Below are 21,934 nucleotides of genomic sequence, written 5' to 3'. Positions count from 1 at the left end.
CTGCGCTGAGCACTGGAGGATGCACAACAACCAGCAGCACGTGTGAGCACTCTTTATTTACTTTCTGCTCCCACAGGTGTTCACGGAGTATTGTTCCTACATCAGCTGGCAGAAAGGGCTGAAAGCTCCCTAACCACTGCTGTGAGCATGCATTTATGCATAAACACAAGCCACACACACGTGCACACCAGGCAGGTGCATGCCTGCCTGTGCACACAGCAGTGTTTGCACTGGTTTGGTTTATCATCACTAACTGGCTTGTGATAGGATAGGGTGATATGGATACAGTACCTCAGGTACCCAAGCAAGGGCTCCTTCCTGTGCAGTCTTTCAGGCAGCAGAGCCATCCAGCTGCCACTTCAAGGGCAGCAGCCCTTGCCCTGTGCAAACACCCGGGTATGAACATCACATAACTTGGGCATTAGTCACGGCATGTTGCAGGCTATCCTGTGTTCATGCAAATAGCATAAAAGTGCACAAATATATAAATACCCTGTCAGCTCGTCTCAATTGAAAGTATCCCAACAGGAAGATGTATTTACCATGGGAGAGGAAGGGCTGCAGGGGCAGCTGCCAAGCTTCATGCAGCCTCCTGAGGCAGTGCTACCTGCCATTGCCCAATCATCCCTGCTGAGCAGACCTATGGAAAGGCTGGTCCTCAAGCTGCCCATGCCCTCCAGCTCCAAACTAGCCCTGAGTCCACTGGGGTAGAGTTATGGGCCACACACAGGGCATTGCCTCAAGAAAATCCCACAGGGCCAGATCAGAGAAGGGGATGTTTTGACTCAGTTTTCCCCATGTTGTTCATTGTGCAGAGGCAGCATCGTGTGCTTGCTCCATGCAATCATCACCTGCACATAGAACAGTTTTTTCCTGGTTTCTGCTCAGTCCTATCAGCATTGCTCTATGTCCTTTCCAACTTGGGCCATTTAATCTTCCATGGACATTTCTACAGCAAAAAAGAAACTTGGATTTCTTATAGGGCTGATGAAGTCCCCCAGCTTTACTTCTTTCTCTGGTGTAAACCAACCATCCCTATAGACGCTGGAGCAAACAGCACATACTCGAGATATACGATGCAACCTTTGATTGATGCAGGGTGTCTGCTAGCTAAGATTTCTCCTGAAGAGGTACAAGCCAGGTACATAAATTAGATTTAAAAAGGCAATTTAGTAAAGCAACAAGCCATTGGAACCCTTTCACTAACCTCCATGACTCAGTCTAAACAGGCTGATAAAGTGATTTGTCCTGCAGGAAAGTCATGTTTAAATACACTACCAGTATCACACTTCCAGCCCCAGAGCAGCCAGTCCAATGGCTTTTCTCATCCCAAGAGGCACCACCCATCCAGACAAGGAACAATACAAGTTTCTTCACACTTGCAGACTTGACAGTAAGTAGGCTGACACTACACAGCAGGCAGATAAAAATGAATCAAAAGAATGCCTTTTACAGCTGCTCTAGGTGATGGGGGGGCGGGGGTGGGGGTGTGGGGGTGGGGGGGGTGGGAGGGGAGGAAGAGAGGAAAGGTAACTGGACTCAGTCCTGTGTTTCCATGAGGGTGAGCCTTTTGTCTTTACACTTCACAGCTCACTGGGAGACGATTCCTCTTAAATTTAGAAGGGCATCATCTAACAGATTTTAGTCAGTAATGGAGTCATTTAATCATTAGTACCAATACCACAGCTGGGAGATCTATGGCCAAAGGGGCAATGTTTTAGCCATATGTCTGATTTTCATAAGATGCAGAGATACTGCCTATTTTATCTCTTCTGTTAAAAAAAAAAAAACCAAAAAAACAAACCAAACAAAAAACCCCAACAAAACAAACAAAAAAAACCCCACACACACAAAAAAAGCAAAGAAAAATCTTTATCTTCAGAAACAAAGCTAAAAAGATTTAAAGTTGTTCCAGCACTGATTTTATATAGTTTTTAAATATTCCCATGTTTTATTCAGGATCAGTAGAGAGACATATTTCATATAACTTTTCTGGTTATATCACTTCAAAGCAGGATCAGTGAAGAATGATTGCATGCTCAACAGCACCAAAATCATGTCGTTTCAGCAGAACATTAATTAATTTTTTGACCCTTCAGTCTCTCTGACCCAGTTCTGAGAAGCTTATTGCTGTTGTCAGGTCAGAACTTGTTTCAAAGAGCCAAGTGTTAACTTTCCACTTACATATTATGCTGGCAGGAGTCTGTCTGCTTGCATAGGATATGTCTTTGTCCTTGACCTGCATTATTTCTATCGTTCCTAGTGCAGAAACAAAGAATTAGCCTTCTAACACAATTTAGAGATGACATTGATCTGTGGGATAAAAATCCACAGCTGATTAGTTCTGCCTTCTTTAGGAGTTAATGAGAAAATAAACCTCCCCTTTAATGAGATGGACAACATAAAAATTATTTTCTGGGAAATAGATAAGATGCCCTATTGCAAAAATGATACGTGAAAGTAAAGTACCCAAAACCCCATAGAAATTATAAGGCTCAATAAATAGGATTGATAATCGGAGGCCCCTGGAATTCTCCTGCATGCTGGGTTAAGCTTGTTTTCCCTCCTATAACAGACCTACACCCAAGCCCATTTTGTTAGAGAATGATAAAACAGCACTGAGGATGGTCAAGAAAACCACTCAATCTTGTGGTGTGTTGTGGTAATTTAACCTTTAGCCTGTGTGGAATATTATACAGGAAAACCACTTTTGTTTGTAGAGCTTACCTCTTAAATGGGACCATCAATTGTAGATACGTGAAACTTATCTTGAATGGCAAGAGAGATAGAGATGTAGACACAGGTATGACAAGTACCTATATTTTTACAGAGCACAAATGCAGTTATATGTTACAAAGAGCACAACACCAACACAAACACACCCCCTATCCAAAAAAAAAAACCCACCAAAATTAAGAAGTTCGGTGCCATTTAAGTCATTGCATTCTGGAGGAAGCTTTCTGTGTTTTCAGAAACATCAAGCTCTTTTGAGAAATGCCTCAATTTGGAGCCCAGAAACTGAGGCACTTCTCAAGTTACAGATGTTATTGAAACACAGACCATGTGTAACTCCATGTATTGTATATGCTTTTTTCCCTCTCAAGCCAAATACATTTCTGTAGATGTGTTGTCATTAACTAAAATAATTACAATGTGATATGTGGATTGGGAAAGTAAATTGTTTCATACAAAACCGATTTCCTGTTAGAGATGTATTGGTCAAAGTTACAAATGCTATTAAGTAGTTGACGTCACCTGAATACATACATTGGTAAGGTATGGCAAAAATACATCATTGGTCAGTTTTACTTGTGCTTCTATGTTTTGTTTACCGATATAATTTTTCTGCATCAATTCAAATAAAACAGTGTTTTCTTTAGGAATTTGTACTTTCTTCAAACCTGGAAGTGGAGGAACGGGTTTCTTTTTTTTCTTCTCTGTTTTTTTTTTTTTTTTTTAACTTTTGGGGAGAATCTAAGAATGCAAAGAAAAAGTTGTTAATCTCTTCCAAAATAGCAATCTGTCCTGTCGGTACTTTGTTTTCAGCTTCCTTCAGCCCATTCTTCCTTGCACATACATTTTTTCATTAGGTTTAAGTGCAGATTCTGCTTAACCTGAGTTCACTGAGAAAGTTGTGCCAAGTCAGCTCTTTCAGTTTTCATGTCTTTGTCCAAAGAGATCAGCAGATCAGTTTGCTTGCATCTCCCCCCCAGGGATCTTACTCACAGCAGAGGCCTAAAGATCTAATTTCTGGGGGACATCCTTGCAAAGCCAGTTGCTGCCTGACACAGCTGTTACAGAACACAGAGGAAATCACACCATGAAAATAATACTGCCACCTCTGGGTATACAACATATATATCATTCACACAGTGTTACAGGGGTGATGGAATGGCACGTGGGGGTAATTTTAAAGTCCATCTAGACTGTAAAAGTGTGCCTTTGCTAGAACATAGGGCAAGTCTGCATCTGTGAGCCTCGTGGCCGGATAGGATGGGAGAGGAAGCACTGACAACAGTAAAAGAGAAAATAATAGCCCTCTTTATAAAAAAGACTTTACACCCATATGGCAGTGGATTATTACACTGCCATCGCTGGAGCCCCTCTCTGCTCTGTTTGTTCTGAAGTCATCTACGGAGAGCAGGGGAAAGGACTGGATTAGCTAAGAGTGGCATGCTCCATGCTGTCCTGGGAGCATTACTAATCTCGTAATAATATCAACTGCAAGGCAGCCCTCAGTGGTAAGAGGGTGTGGAGCTAAAACAAAGGGAAGAAGGATCACCAATACAAGACTGAGACAGCAAAACAAGAAATTAAACAGGATCAAGAAGCAGGAAAACCAGAGAAGGAGAGAAATATTAGAAGATGAGAAGGTAGAGAGGGTGAAAAAATAGGCACAAGAAAACAAACACAACTTTACACCAGAGTAGAGGGCTCATGACATGCCAAAGAGCCCCAGTTCTTTTGGCACCTTTTCAATGACAGTAGGACTAACTACTGCGTCACATCAGTGCTGAGCTGCAAATAGTCATCTCACACAGACTTTTAATCGCTGACACCTCAAATTCAGAATAGCACAGCAAGAGAGCACTAAGAGGTCTGCATATCCTACAGTGGCCATACAAGGACTTAATCACCTTCCTCTGGTGAATTTACGGAGCAGCTGCTCTATAAGGCCCTCGTGCTTAAGTATGAATAATGTGTTTTTAGGAATACTGCTCACTATTGAGGAAGATTACCATGCATGTCCTTGGCCATGAACACCAAGAGATGAAACAGGTGTTCTGCTTGACCTCTATTGTAGAGAAGAGAGGATTTTGGAAAGAAAAATGTGATTCTTTGTATGTCCCATTTTATAGCCTACACAGTGCTTTTCCAGCTCGTGCAGCTGTGTTTGACTGTAGGAGAGACGAGTTTTCAGACTTTATTCTAGCACTTTTCACACCTAAGTAAATGCGATGTTGGCCTCCCTGGTGCAAATACACATCTAAAAAAGAAATTACCAAACATAGCTTTCTCTTCCTTTTTTTCCTTCTAAGTAACATTTAACAAAAGTGTTAGGCAGTATGTTGATATACACTTTTTCCCTGTTCTGGTTATCATCACTTATGATCCTGCAGAAGTAGGTATTTCTTTTGGCAATTTAGGGGAGGGTAAGTCTTACATGTAAAAACCAATCTGGAGAGAAAGGAACTTTTCCCCACATATTCACATTTACCCTGAAGGATGTCTGCACACCCTTAGGGCAGCAAGAAGCCAGCCTCAGGGCCTGGAGGTAATTCCTCTATGTGTCAAGAAATAAGAAAGGTTTACCTAAATGTTTATGAGAACTGGATCACTGTTTAATTGCAAGACAGAAATAAGTTGAGGATTTTTCTCTTTATTTGTTTTACTGTGTGTTTTACTATGCTAACAAATACTGTGTAGGAAAACAAATTGGGAACTTTTTATTTTTGTGCATAGCAAAAGTCCTCCTGTAGCCTCCAGAAAAACAGGCAAACAGACAAAGGAAGTCCAGAATGTAGCATCCATCAAGAATATATCTTGCCGTGATTTGAGATTCGTAAGGATCAGTACCATCCCAAACTCAAAACCCAGAGATACCGTTCCCAAAATACTCTAACAACGCCAGTTGTTACTAGTTGATAAAGCATGGCCCTGAGAAACAAGGTCAGTTGGCCGTTTAGAACAGCAGAATAGAAAGCGTGTAGACCATTGGGAACACCATATCTGGAATTTCAATAAACCACAGATTTGGTTTTAGCCTGAGACATCTTAATTGAGCCTGATTTTTGGAAAATCTTGGTCCCTGAAAGCAAGTCCTTTTGAATGATTTGTAGTGCAGCACTGAAAGTTAGTCACCCTTTCTGTAATCACTGTGTCTGAACTCTGTAATATCATAAAGACCTTCATATTTTAGTTGCAAAATAAGCACTGAATCAAGCTTTGCAGTCTCTTAGTCACAAGTTGTCTCCAATTTCCAAAAGAAATTGAAGGTAATGAAACTATTTGCAGGAGGACGAGTTGCAGGAAAAGGTTTTAAATTAAAAGAGTCAGTAACATCTTAACAATTTTTATGCTACTTTAAGCCAGGAAATTATTTCTGTGCTTGTCATACTTAGCTTCAATGCATATCTAACATAACATTAGTTTTCAAAAAGCTTTTAAAATATGGGTAAAATGAAAGAGTTAATAATCAACTATTATTAATAATTTTCCTAAATAATAAATATAAACATATTTTCACTTAAAAACTGGTATTTTCCAAACTGATCTCCAGCACAAGTTGACAAATACATGACAGAGAAAAGACTTTGGAAACTGGAAAAAGTTAATGTAGCTGCATTTTCTACCTATGGGTGTTGCTAAGGAGAGTCAAGTTTTCATACCCATTTGTGCATGAAGAAATTAAGGAGTTATATCCACAAACAGGCTTGCCTGTATCTCATGAATAAATACTGGCAATTGAATAGATTTATGCTCATGACTAACAATTTCTGGTTTAAGCTTCCTGAGCTATACCTGAAACACAACACAACACTACCATAAACAGCTTAGAATAAGAACTGTTTGCCCTAGAGAGTAGGTAAAATGAAGATGAGGTGCCAGGCACTGATCATATATTTTAACCTCAAAAGATGTTTAGCACCTCAGACTTCACTTTAGCCAGAATATCAGAGCTAACACCTCTGCTCTAAATGAAGATGTCTTGGTCTTTCTAACATCTCCCCTTGATGGGTCATCCAAATTACTCTGCCCATAGTACCATGCTGTTTGCTGAAAAGGAAAAGTGATATTTTAATAACTTAGTTATCTACATGATGTGTCAGTTCCATGTAGCAACTTCCCTGAAAAATTTCCCTGACTAAGTATTAGTCAGAGCCAAACAAAACATTTTGTAAACAACTATGGTCCAAGCTAAAACCTTGTTCTATTGTCAACCATCTGGATGAAGTGAGGACCCTAATATTTTCTGTCCTTGCTTGCCTGCCTGCAAAAACCAAAGGGATAGTACAACATGTGGGCTGGCTTATGTCAATGCAGCTGTGTATAAGAGTGTCATGGCAAATATCACCTACATCCTGTTGAAAACATGGTCACTTTACATTATGGATTGCATCTATGACTGGTGGTGTCTTGCCATAACTTCACTGATTTCAACACAGCTATGATGATCTATGCCACAGGAAATCTAATTTGTTAGATTGCATAGCCAAAATAGTGTTTCCTGTCCATTATCCACATATGTACACAGGCAAAATAAAGAAGGGGATGGGGAAGGGAAGGGAAGGGAAGGGAAGGGAAGGGAAGGGAAGGGAAGGGAAGGGAAGGGAAGGGAAGGGAAGGGAAGGGAAGGGAAGGGAAGGGAAGGGAAGGGAAGGGAAGGGAAGGGAAGGGAAAAAGAACATATGAAATTTCACATGATCTAATTTGGTTTCAATTTAGAAACACTTTTCTCCTTTTCGAGGTACATATGGAAGATATTTTCCCTGCCTCCGAGCCTTCTCCAAACATACAGGATCTGCGTCATACCCTCAAACTTGCACGGGTGACAGTCTTACCCTGATTGATTATCCTAGGGTCACACTTGAAACAAAAACTGTAGAAGCATTTGTTCAGGCAATGACACAAATCCACATTCTTTTGTATCTTCCTGCCCTTTAAGTGTTCTCGTATCCTTCATCAGGAACCTTTATCTTTCACTTTACAAAGTCTGAGAAGCATTTTCCCCTTCTATTATGTTAGTTATCCTTTTTGCTCTACTATTACTCAGAAAATATATAAAAATAAAAATCACACTTCCCAAATAATATACAACAAAGAAAAATAACAGACTTCTCACTTAGTCATCAAATTATTTGCCTTCTTCAAACTGTCAACAACTTCTTGATGGAATTATTTGATGATTAATTTCTTCCTTGTGATCCCAGGGAATAATTTCCCTGCTGTCTTTCACCTTAAGATACAAAGCTCCCTTGTTTGTTTAGAAGGTCTGATTGGCTGGTTTGGTTTCGGATACTGTACCACTGAAATACACTTATAAGTAGATGATGTGATCAATTCATACAGCAAAGAAGCATGAAGTCCAGTGATTTAAAATACTCCACTTGAGGTCAACCAGGGCTTACAGAGTGTCACAGATGGTTTCAGTGTACACCCCTGACTTGAGCCTTGGTACAGATACTAACTTTCAGTAATTATGCCAAGGATCCAAGCTCAAAAATCCCTCCTTTTGCAAATATGGGTGTGTAACTTAATCCATTTCAGTGGAGCAATATCCTCATTTAATGAGTTTTTAAAGATCTGAATTTTGAAATGCTTTACATGCTTCATTTCAAGAACCATCCACTTGGATTAACTAATTAGCACTAAGTATTTGGTGATGACTAATCTTCACAGATTTTCACATACTGCCATTTGTCTGCAGTTGGCTAGTCTCAATAACATTCCAGATAAATCATTTCCCTATAAATATTTTTATGCCTGCTTATATCTAGCTCCTGTAGATCCGTCATTATGGGCACATTACAGATCTTTGCTTTGGACTGTAGAAGTCTATGTCTGCCCCAGACAGTTCTTCATGAGTACCAATCCAGAAATCTCCCTTGGGTACAACCAGACAACTATTTCCCTGAAAACTGTGTGAGAAAGACTCATTGGAGACTTGTTTTATGAAAGAAGAGATGCACAAACCCCCTTAATAACAAATATATTTTTCTGTTATTTTCTACCCAACAAAACCCACACATTTCCTATAATAAGGGCAAAATGCAATCTAATTTTCCTAAGTACTACTTAGTTCCTTGTTGATTTTTTCAATAGGAATGAGGAGTACAGCAGCATACAGCAGCACACACCTAACAAAGACTGCTGTAGTGCTAGGATGTCTCTCCAGCTGCTGCTTTATTGAAGCCTCTCTTTACAAGGTCTATTGTCCATGCATCATACTTCTTGTTCCCTCTTCTTCACCAGCATCTTCACTACCACAGATGACCACTGCTGGCTGTGAATTGAAATTTTCTTGTGCAATAGACCCTATAAGCTCTCCTTTAAACTGCTCAACCTCTATTCAGTTTGCAATATTTGAAGAAATACTGCTCTTCCTTTCAATTACTGTGCCTTCAGCATTATATCTGGTCATCCTTTTTCTCCTTTTTTCTCTTTGTTACCTCTTTAAAATCAGAAAACGGTGTCTCTGATCACTGCAGACATGTAATCAGGATAATCAAAGGTAATTCCCATAGGCTACAAAGATAAATTTTAGAAAATCAGAGCATCTAAATGTAAAAGTCTCGGGTTAGATAGCTTTAGACAGGTTTGGGTAGATGCTTCTAAGCATGTGTCTTCAAATGATATAAATACAGATCTCAACAGAGCCTTCAGGCCTCATGTTTTTAACACTAGTTCAGAACCTGGTAAAAAACTATAATATATCCTTGTAATGTTAAGCATGGCAGTAGCTAAGCTTTTTAGATTGAAAACCAGAAAAAGTAATGCACATTCGAGGACAGCCGTTGTTACTTATTTGTTTCACAAGAACTTAGTGTGTTAAAGATACTACGTCTAGTCCACAGGTAGAGAAAGTGTGATCTGGCAGATGGACAACATTTGGCTTCAGAGGAAAACTGTTTTTTTTACAGATTTTTCTGAAACAAATCCCATTGCCTTATTAATGAGTACAACTAAATAACATTTTTGCCTTTTGCAGTTTTCTTAATTTAAATATCTGTTCTATTTTGAAAGGATATAAGCTACAGTTACTAATTTTCTAGATACCTAAGGAAAAATATTCAGAACAGATGTAACATTGACTTTTTGATTTAGTTTGAAATATAACTAATCCACTTTGTGAACTATCCATTCTTACAAAAAAAAAAAGAATAGTAATAAAAAATAGGGATAGCCTCCAAGTCATTCTTCATATGTGACCTATAAAATTCCATTAAATCAAAAGTCTGAAATGATGACATTTTGATTAATGCAGACACAACTAAAAGAAAACTTTTTAATTTGGGACTTCCATTTGCTAAATTCAGATATGAACAGAACAGAGCCCTGGAATGAGTACTCCAGCTGTGGTCCATGGATCCAATGCTAAACTGATTGCTTTGCAGCAGTTCAGCTGTAAGGCTTGCAGAGCTCTCCTCTACTTGTATTGACCAGCCACAAGAATATTTGGATGATGCAACATCTCTGTGACAGCTTCTTTTTTCCACCCTAACCATCACAAGAAAAAGCAGTATGATGGAGATGTCATCTTCCTCCAGCAGACTCTAATGGTTAACCAATATCTTTGGGTCAGCAGATACACTTCTGTCTTTTCCCTCTAGTTTTAAGAGAAACAGCATGACTGTATGTCCACCTTCGGCAGTGGTTCTCGCAAAGCCCAGATAAGACTGAGTGGATACAAATGTGAATACATGCAAGCTTGGCCCTCCTGACTGGAGGTAACTGCTGACAAACCACTTTTTGCTGTCCTCTGCATAAATTCCATGCTGAAAGAATCTGAGCCCAGAAGAATCTATTTCCCTGTCCTTGTTCTTCCCCATCATCTTGCAGTTCAAGATAAGCTAATGTATTTTCCTCAGAATTGCCAAAATAAAAGAGTAACATCTAAGCTAAGACCAATACTTTCAAATCAGAAAAAGACAACCTGAGAAGTCCAAGTGCAAAACCAAGAATATATTCACATACATTGCTTCAGTATCACGGCTACTTTGCCAACAACACTGTTTATTTAATAGAGACATTTTGACAGAATCTAAGATACCCTGTTATGGCTGAGATCTCATTGTGCTAGGTTTTGTATGTGCAGAGAAAAAGGTAATTATTTTATTCAGATGTTGCAAATCCCATACTTACACATAATCCAGATATGAAATATAGTACAAGAAATGCTATATAAGAAGACAGATTTTGTGAAACTACTGCTTTCCAAGATACATGTTAGATTAATATGTTAGACTGTCATTTTAGTATACTGAAGATCATAAGACATGTTTTATGGTGCATTAAAATCTCATAATAACAATTTCAGAGAGTTAGCATAATATATTATCCAGAGTTAAATATTGCCTTGAATGATAAGGGCTAACATGCCATCAGGCTATAATAAACTACAGCTCTGAAATATCAATTTTCATTTATCAGTAAGGTCATTTACATAGCTAAAGCAAGAAGATAATGATGTATTTTTCACAATCTAGGAGAAAAAAAAAAAGAAAAAGAAAAAAGCATGTCTTTTTCAACATCCAGAAAATATGACAACATTCTGAGAAAGCTATTATTAAGTCATTTAACCTTTTGTACAAAATAAATTGTCATGGATTTAGTTATAAAACTGAAAGTAAATACATTCTGGTTTCTTATGTTGAATGTAAACAAATTTATTTAAACTCTAGGAGAAATATTGTATTCTGGCACAAATGTACTACTTTAACCAGGGTTTTGACAAATTGCATGTTTTTATCTGATATTTCTGTAAGTGACACAGAAAAGCCATGCAACCTTGCAGCACTCTGCTACAACTTCATCCCAAAGGGGAATTCATCAGCAGGAGTTACTCAGAGCTGCACGTTGCCCTTAATCCACGTACGAGATACTGTATTTTAAGGTCTTTAAGCTGATAAAAGGTATGCTCATACAGTTAATGGGGTGGAAAAGAGGGCAGCTGATATATAAGAGATGGTGAAAGGGGCACTAGATTAAAATGTACCTTTATCCTCAAATCTCACTTTAACCTCCTCCATCCTCGTGCATGGAGAGCCACTGGTCTCACCACTGTTGTGTCCACCACTCAGGAGAGCTTCAGGCTATCTTCACCTGATTTGATGGCTGAATTTTCAGTGTGCAGTAGCCATTCCTCCAAACGACACATGGCCAGGCAAGGCAGCAGGCCACCAGGAATGTGTCCAGGCTACCATGTGCATGTGTGCCATAGGCATCCCAGAGCTCCAGTCACCCTATATCCCATGCTGTCAATGTCTTTTTGTTTGGCAGTGAAGTTTTGGCATTTAACAGCTTTATGCAAATGCAATTCCTCCTTCCTCAGCACAGATACATGGTGAGGACATGGCAGCCTCTGGATGTGAGCCACAGCCCAGAACCAGAACATGGTTAGCACATTTGTGCTAATGTGTGCTGACTAATAAAGTGCTAAAGCCATTGCTATGGCTGAGGATAAGTCTGGTACGAGGAGGTTTAGCTTCACCTCCCACATGCTGAGAGAGACACAGACCACTAGTCCAGGAACATATATCATTATATTGCCAAGAAAATGTCAGAGACTCTCCACCTGGCTGTTCAGTGCTTATGTGGTCATAGGAGACAGTCAGTACAGAGGTGCTCATGAAAACTCTGCTATAGAAGATATGGAGAAACACCTCCTGGGCACAACGGGTCTGCACCCTTAGAGAAAAAGAGTGATGTGGCTTCCTATCCACCATAGCACTTGACCCACATCAAACCAGTGATTCTAAGCCACTTGTGCCTGGATATGAACTAGTGCAAACAGTCCTTTATCCACTGTCCAGGACTAAACTGTTATTTACACTATAACCATTAATCATAACAGCAGGCAGATCAGGTCTAAAGCTGCCATTTAAATGGGTTCCAGGTCTTAGTGCTTTCGAGTTTGCTGTAAAAATTCACCCATTTTGTTGATCTCTCTGAAGTGTGCACTTGAAAGAGAACATCATGCTATCATGTTCAGCTCCATGTATGAGGAATTCAATGTGTGTCACAGTCAGTGCTGATTTAGTAATGTAATTTTACAAGGCTCTCAACTCACAGGAAGCAGTCTACTGTGTGCACACAAAGTTCAGTCATGTAAATAAATAGGCCACTCGAGTCACAGTGGCAGCCCAGAATGCAGCAGAGCCTCTACCCTGAGTTTTGATAGCCTGCTAGCTTTAAGCTCGACTGCAAAGATAGGTATATTTCGCGCTAAGTCTAATTTAATTCTGCAGTCAAGGTGATCTCTTGCCAGCCACTGTTCTTTACCCATGACATTCATTGTTATCACCAAAGCTTCCTCTGCACTGAGGTTTCCTTGAAAATCCTCCTTTCAGTCATGAACAAGAGCAGTCCTCCTTTCCTTTTTCCTTCCTTCCCCTTCCCCTTCCTTTCCTTCCCTTTCCCTTTCCTTTCCCCTTCCTTTCCTTTCCTTTCCTTTCCTTTCTTTTCCTTTCCTTTCCTTTCCTTTCCTTTCCTTTCCTTTCCTTTCCTTTCCTTTCCTTTCCTTTCCTTTCCTTTCCTTTCCTTTCCTTTCCTTTCCTTTCCTTTCCTTTCCTTTCCTTTCCTTTCCTTTCCTTTCCTTTCCTTTCCTTTCCTTTCCTTTCCTTTCCTTTCCTTTCCTTTCCTTTCCTTTCCTTTCCTTTCCTTTCCTTTCCTTTTCTGGCACCTGTGATATAAAAGAAAGAGGAAGGGCAGATTTAACATTTCAAATAAAAGATAATGCCAGGGTTTTCTTATGCATTTTATCTCAAAGTGTAATTGCATGTGCCAGTCGCTGTTCACATGCCTCTGTGGAGGTGACAAACAGACCTGCCACAGTAGAGCAAGTTTAAATTAGTATTTAAAAGATATTTTCTTTCTGTACCTTTAAACCTTTAACCTTTTTTATTTTCCCCTTCCCTCAGTCCTCTCATACAGCTAACATTGCTGACATTGCTGGGGTTTTTTTGGTTTGGTTTTTTTTTTTTATTATTTTTTTATTGCTGGCCCTATTAACAATGTAGTAGAATGAAACAGTGATGGGGCCTGTATAGCATAAAAGGATGTTGTCAGGCTAGTGTCAGGTCAGATTGGACTTTGAGGGAAGAATTGAATGGTCTCCTTTCAAAATGATTGATGCCTTCTCCAGCTTTAGCTTAATAATTTTGTGCATCCTTATCAACAGCTTTGGGTCTGCTGCACTGAAATTTCTAGCACTGCTCCTGTCATCCCAGCTGAAGTGGATTGTCAAGATTTTTACTTGGCTTGGGCTAGTGCAGGGAACAGAGATTAAAACCCCTATAATCAGCTCCTGCAAATTCCCTTCAGTGTTGCCAGCCTACGGGTGAAATATGCTGGGAATGGGCAAAGGTAACATCACTACTCTGAATATAGCTCTGGGTAAAAATTAATATTGATGCTTTTAAAATATAAGAGTGAAATCTTCCTTTAGTTAAGTGATTGTCCCCATTTTCAATAATGCTAAGAATTACTAGGTGTGCAGTATGCTGAGGGAGAAAAGGGAAGAATAGACACTGAAGTGCAGAATTAGGAGCCAAATTTTTGCCAGCATGGTCAGGTTGGAGCTGCACCCCAGCTCTGGGGCAGCCCTTGATATGAGCACCAGAAAAGTGACATCACACTGCAGGTTTTGGTTCCACCACATTTATTTTCAGACTCGTTTGTCAATAACAAAAGAACAAAGTTCAAGCAAAATGCTAGGGTGTCATTTCTTACCAATAATGAACAAGACTAAAGACACCTCCTGCAGATTAATGACTGGTTGGAACCAGTTAATCACCTCAAGCCATTAACCCTAACTGTTATTAAGCTCTAGGATCTAAACCAAGTTCTCAATCATTGTGGCTGCTATTCACCCCTCCGATTCACAGACCCATCCCCCAGTCTCTCCCCTGACTCTCGCTCCAAAAAAAATCAGCTAAAAATTGCATGTGGGAATTTGTATTACATGTGTGCAGAGAGATAGAAGCCAGCTACACAGATAATGAACTGGTCCATTTCTCACCTATTTCAGAGCAATACTCGTTTCACATCACGTACATGTCAGCACAAGGTATTTGTGGGCATTGAAAACTTGACACATTAGTTAATCAGGGCTCACTGATCTTTCCACAGGGTAATTTAGTTTATAATGTAGCAGGAAACAAGAGGAAAAGAGCAGGGAGAAAGGAGCCAGGGGGAACGGTGGCAGAAAAGGAGGAAAAAAAACCCTTCAGGAGATAAATCTGACCATTCAGCACTCCGAAGAGGAACCTATTCATAAAGTTCATTCTTGATGTATTCTGATAGGCTTTTGTTTCAGCTTATTTTATAACCCTATTGTACAGTAGGCAGCCTGTTGTTTGCTTTAATCATCTGTTTCCGTGACCTTCACCTTTATTGATTCAGGTTCTTTCTAAGTTTAATGCAGTCCTTGAGATTAAAGCCATTTTTCTCCAGGATGAGTTGGTTAACAGTGGATTTGCTTTAAGAAGTAGAAGTCATTTTGATTAGTAATTTTTTTTTTTTTATCACAGAAAGTATAGTTCAAGTAAATAAAACCTCTTTACAGAGATAAGCAATGGAAGGGGGATTCTAGGTCATAAAAAAAGTCAGCAATTTTTAACAGTATGGAAAAGTGAGTGAAATAAATAGAAGCCGCACTGCTTATAGTATATTTATGAGTGCTATCTAATACTGCAGTTTTGAAGATTTAAGGTACACAGGATTTTTTTCTCCCCTCCCAGGTGTTATTTTAATCAGGCTTATAGTTTCAATAGGTAGAGAATCATACAATATGAAGTAATTTTCCCCAACAGATATAGTAATATAACTCTGTATTTCAAAAGTGTAGCAATTGAGATTATAAATCAAAGACAGAATTTACTGCAAGAATATAATAAGCTGAATCCTATTTTCCTCAGCAATTTATAGTTCTGGTTTGATTACACAGCTTGTTTGCTTGGCTTTATTACTGCGTTAAACTCCCTCCTGCTTGGCAATACTTTGTTGTCTAATGTCTACCATCAACCTTCAGTCACATGTTTTGATAAGAAAAGCGACCAGCTGCTTCTTGCACACAGTGTATTAAACACTGCAGACTGCCTTTCCGTAGTCACACATACATGGATTTGATTCTGCAACCCCGTTACCTCACTGGAAACCGTAATGAATTACCAGAGATAAACAGATTATACCAAACCCACTGCAGTAAACGGAAAATCATCTGTTGACCTCACGGAGCTTTGAACCATTCCTCCCCTGACAGCAGACATTCATTTCCTGTTCCCAGCCTCTGCCAGGGTAATAATAAATGTATTACCCTACTCAGCTCTAGCACTTGGTAGCAAAATGAAACAGAGAGAACATGCAGTACAAATTAATATGCCTAATTTTTTCTGTGCCCTACATAAAATCCAGAAGGAAAAAAATGTGTAGAAGTATACTAATCTGAAAAAAGAATTGAAAAATAAACTTCAGATAAATCTTCACTAGCAATTTTTCTCAAATACATTCTTGCTGTTATTTTTCCATTATACAGCATCATTTCTGTTAAAAAAAGAGACTTTTGTGAATTAATTATACATTTACCTTATAAATATTTGAACCACATATTGCTTTCTGTTAAAATGGTACAGATTTATGGGAACTGAAGCCAAAAAGCAGCTACAGAACCACCGCTTCCTGTTGATAACAAAACCTGAGCTCTACACCTCACAAATTAGCATCTGTTGTCTGGAGTTTCCTCTACAGTGCTTCAGCTGTGTCTTCACTAGCTATTGTTTTGTTTTCATCTCTGGTTGTTTTCTAAACTTCCTCTGAAATTGAACAATTGGGGAAAAAAAAATATTGAATGTTACTATGGTAACAAAAAAAAAAAAAAAAAGAAAAGCACTTTACGCAGACTGATGACTCGGGGCCCAGCTTCTCAATGGACTCCAATGCACTGGCGCTTTGTCCACAAATAGAGCACTCTGGGGGCCTATTTAAAGGTGTTGAACTCAAGGAATATATTAATTATGTACCTTTTTTATTTAGAATAGAGTATTTTTCTCTACTGAGCAGCTATATTGCATTATGTGCGGCATTAATTAACACATGTATCTTTATATAATATATATCCTCCACAGAAATATTCTAAGATAACATTAAGGTCAAACCATTACATGCTCAATAATTAAAACGAAAACTAAAAAAAAAAAACTACTAAAAAAACCCAAAAAAACCCCCAACCCCAAAAAAACAAACAGAAAATCAATTACACCTATCTATAGGCTTTTTGACTCCCTCACACATAAAAATAAAAGACTCTTTAATTACTGACTCAAATGCCATTTCTTGTGCTCCACAGCAGAAGGGAACTTCCGGGTTAATGAGACCAATCCTCAGCTCTTTCAGGCAACCACACTGCAGATGTGAAAATACCAGACTCCTTAAAACAGCCATGACTTTTGCAATTATGCCTCCTGTCAAGAAGCTGTCCCAGAGCTTTAGTCCTGCGATGTCTCAAAACCATCCTCCCATTTTAATTCAAGTTTATTTGTTGCCAGATCATATCTATTCTTTTTCCAGAGCAAACCCTGTTCTTTAATTTAACTCCTCTCCCTCTTTGATATCTAAAATACCCTCACATACTCATATAGCACAATATTTTCCCTACCAGCTTTTATTCCATGAATCTAAACAGTTTTGTTTGCTGATCTTTATTTCTAAGGGGTACTGTCATTTATAGTCCTGTAGACTACAATCCTGTAGTCATCTTCAGTTGTCCCCATGTAATTTCATTCTCACTGAGCAGCAACGAACTCCAGATGTGGTTTTACCTGGACTTTGTTTGATGAGATTAATGCTTCTTTGCCATCATTTGGAATCAATCCTCTGATACATCATGGAAAACAGCATCATACGGTCCTTCTCTTAGGCTGTGTATCAGTTCATGTGTGTTTGAAAATACTACGCTAAACTATGCTGGAAAAGAATATTACAGTATTTCATCTTTTCATGGAAATTAGGACTAAGACAAACTTCTAAATTATCTGGGTTTCATCTCTTTCCTTTACTAGGCAGTATATTTCATCAAAATGTCTCTACCAACTCCAATGACTTTTGTGAAATCCAGTATTTATCAGTCATCAAAAGTCCTCATTTAACCTAAAGTAAGGAACACAGAAGAGAAGGCATTTCTTTATTTAAAGTGAAGGTCACATTGTGGAGCCCTTTGAAATACACAACAACAAATCTAAGAAACAAATCAAAGGAAAATGTTTGATTCTAATTTTTAGATGTTTGTTTCACTATATATTCCCTATGTGATACACATGTCCATAAGCGATGGATGAGGCAATTATTTACAATCCCTCCAGTCCATAGGAAAATGCCTGATAAATATAGGGACTGAGGCAGAAGACAAAAGGAGGGTCTTCTGATGGTAACAACTTGGTAGAAGGGATGGGGGCAGATTTCTTAATCTTAATAGTTGAATTGTCTCCATCATCTTACTTGCGAAGAAGGCAAGCAAATAAAGCCTTGCGAATAATGATCTATAAACAGCTTACTTTAAAAGTAATTGACAGCTTCAATTGCTGTGATACTTCAGACTCAGGGGGGGAAACCTGCAATACTTGCAGCATAGTGTTGAAAGCCCTTTTTCCTTGTTGACTGCAGGAGAGATTCAAAAGTGGTTTATCCTAGCGTTGCATATAAATATATGTAAGTATTAAGCAGGAGCAGAAAACCAAACCAAAACAGTGGCTTTTAGAAACCAAGAGCAGATTTGATAATGTTTTCATCACAAAAGCAAATTCTTTAAATCAAATGCACATTTACATTCCTGTAAACACAGACACTTTGATATGGAGTTAATATGGAGTTAGTCTATGAATGTGATCAGCATTTTTGCTGATAAATTGCTCTTCCAGTGCTGCAATTTCATAGTTGCACAAAAGCTATAGGATAAAGTACAGTTGTTGACCACCGTTCAGTATAAAAACACAGATCAGTAGTTCAATGTCACCTTGAAATAACACAGGGCTATGTGGGATAATGGATCCTTGTATTTGCAGTTTAGAGTTCATCTAACTGTGAAACTAATGGCATTAACGAAAGCCAGGCAAAGCATCAGCAAGCAAGTTGTAAGCTTTCCTTGCCTCGGTCGGGGTCTATTTCACCCCTATTACCACGGACAGGGGCATAGAGTGCCAGATGTGTCACCACTGTGACGAGAGTTTCTGATGCTCAACAAAAGGCCAAAGATGAGACCAAACTCATTGTCTCTTCTTGTCTCAACTAGGATTTGGGTACAGGCATCTAGAGAGGAAACAAAAATTAATAATGGCAAAGCCTTTCTTGACTACAGGAAGTGAAAGGATTGGTCCAGAGTTCAAAAAATATGAACAACTACTGGACCTTTACAGCTCACCACTATGACATGATTAAACAAATACTATAATATTTTTTAAAAAATTGGTGTCCTGACTATAAAACACAACATTACAAATGAATGAGAAATGCAAATAGCAGTTCAAAGATGCAGAATAGAATCATAGAATTACAGAATGGTTTGGGCTGGAAGGGATCTTAAAGGTCACCTAGCTCCAACCCCCCTACTATGGGCAGGGACATCTTCCACCGGACCAGGTTGCTCAAAGCCACATCCAACCTGGCCTTGAACACTTCCAGGGATGGAGCATCCACAGCTTCTCTGGGCAACCTATTCCAGTGCCTCACCACCCTCACAGTGAAGAATTTCTTCTTAATATCTAATCTAAATCTACCCTCTTTCAGATTAAAGCCATTCCCCTTTGGCCTATCACCACGTGCCCTTGTAAAAAGACCCTCTCCAGCTTTCCTGCAGGCCCCCTTTAGGTACTGAAAGGCTGCTATAATATGTTCCCAGAGCCTTCTCTTCTCCAGGCTGAAAAGCTCCAACTCTCTCAGCCTGTCCTAATAGGAGAGGTGCTCCAGCCCACTGATCATTTCTGTGGCCTTCACCTGCACTCACACAAACAGGTCCATGTCCTTCTTATGTTGGGGGCTCCAGAGCTGAACTCCAAGGTGGGGTCCCATGAGAGCAAAGTAGAGGCACAGAATCACCATCCTCGACGTGCTGGTCATGCTTCTTTGATGCAGCCCAGGATACAGTTGGCTTTCTGGGCTGCAAGGGCACTTTTCTGGGCCATGTTGAGCTTCTTGTCCACCAACACCCCCAAGTCCTTCTCCTCAGGGCTGTTCTCAATCCATTTTCCACCTGGCCTGCATTTGTGCTTGGGACTGCTCAACCCACGTGCAGGACCTTGCACTTGGACTTGCTGAACTTCATGAGGTTCACACGGGCCCATCTCTCAAGCCTGTCAAGGTCCCTCTGAATGGTGGTAATAATACTAATACGAATAATACTAATTATAATAATACTAATGATGATGATAATACAGATTATGATAATAATAATAATAATGTGGGTCCAGTACCAGAACAAATGACACACTGACATAAAGAGATGTGAACAGAGCTGAATGGATTTAACCCCAGCAAAAGAGTTAACATATGAATACCACAGTAAGACACAACTCACAACAGATGGTTGTAAAAGCCAAGGAGCCCCTGTGCCAGCCTCACCTGTGAAAGCCATTGCGACAACCAACAAAGAGACGATGACAACTTTATGAAGAATGAAGTCCACGTCCATGAGCACCAGCTTACAGCAGTTCCCCTGGGCAGTGCACGCTCCTGCCAGCAGATTGCTCTGAGCACAGAGCAGAGGTGTTGATACTCTGTACAGACACCCATCATGCTGACTAAACAATAAGGCCCTAAAGATGTACTTTTAAAGACACCTCAGTGACTTTGCCACATGTTTCTGAATTTTAGAGCTTTTAGAGCACCTAACTCTATTAGGCTTCTACTCCAGTCTACAAGTAAGAATTAAAAAAAGACCTATTGCAATGATTTGCGTTGACTTTAATGTGCTTTTAAGAAGAGATGACTTTCTAAGGCTGAGCTACAGTACTTTTTAAAAAATTCAAGTCCTTCAATTTGCCACCCAAAACCCACCTAAAGCTGTGAAGAATTTCTGGTTATTTGGGTAATTGCTGTTTTGAATATGCAAAGTTATAAAATTATTCCAGTCTACCTAGGGAGACAATTAAAGGAAAGCTAATTTGATTGTTTTGGTTTTTGTCATCTGTTAATAAGCCTGGAACCAATTCATGTCACATACAGAATAGTCCTGGGGTTGCATCAATATTACCCTGAAATTTAATGCAGTCTTGGTTACATTTGCCATATACTTATTTGTATTACAGTATTTATCACAAGAATAGGATTTTAATGTCAAATCAGACCTGCTTAATCTGTGCCTAGCTTATCCATATGTCTGGCTATTTGAGAGATTTAAGTGGTAACTAATCTAAACAACATATGTACCACTGATTTACTCATCTAATTTTTTGTTAATTCAAGTGAAAAATGACCTTAGTAAGTGTGTCAGATGGAGCAGATCTGATTAGTATTCTGTAAAACCTGGAAATAAATTGTCTTAATTTAAATGCTGATCTAATTTCTTGGTTCTTCCTATTGTTTTATACTTACAGACTCCATCCAAGGTATCATAAAAGGAACATATAGAAAATCACAGCACAGAAAGCAGAAAAAGCCTGGGTTTGTATATGTGTGCATACACATATATTTTTTTTATTTTTTTCTCTTATTGGGAGATGCAAAAAGCATGAATTAAATTACATAAGTGATACAATTATGCAACTTTATAATTTGTTTATAATATTGCAGAAGGCTTTGCTGCACATGAAAAAAGAAACCCTAAGTCAATCACAGAAGTGTACTAAGCAAGAAAATGCTCTTGATCAGAGGAATGGCACACACTGAGACTGTTTCCTGCTGCAGCGTGTGCTGCTAAGCACTAATCTATTCCCATAGAGATGAAAACTGAGGATGAAGGGCAAAGCCAATCCTGCCTAGATTTTGACCTATGGCTCTAGGGAGATTAGTCACTTTATACAGGAAAACCATCCAAACAATACTACTGTTCAGTTATCTTTTTTGTGTGTGTTTATATGTAAAACCTTCCCCCCCACCCCCCAGAATAAAATGGTCATTCATTGCTTTACTCCTGAAGTTTTCTGTCTTTCCCTGTTCCTATTCTTCGTACATACTTCAGTTTTCTGATCCGCAAGCTCATCCAGCCTAGGTATAAATCAGCTTTCTG

The 21,934-nt window shown here is 39.1% G+C and overlaps 1 long non-coding RNA gene across 1 annotated transcript; it reads left to right on the top strand.

Moving 5' to 3' along the window:
• Positions 1-1,703: 1,703 nt before the first annotated feature.
• LOC119149241 lies at positions 1,704-19,395 on the top strand. The gene is made up of 3 exons (XR_005104623.1): positions 1,704-1,714; positions 5,519-5,521; positions 19,247-19,395. It is a non-coding gene; the product is annotated as an uncharacterized LOC119149241 (long non-coding RNA).
• The last annotated feature ends 2,539 nt before the right edge of the window (positions 19,396-21,934 follow it).

Source organism: Falco rusticolus, chromosome 5 (assembly GCF_015220075.1).
Source record: "Falco rusticolus isolate bFalRus1 chromosome 5, bFalRus1.pri, whole genome shotgun sequence".
Lineage (NCBI taxonomy): Eukaryota > Metazoa > Chordata > Aves > Falconiformes > Falconidae > Falco > Falco rusticolus.
This window is presented reverse-complemented; position numbering and strand designations above follow the sequence as displayed.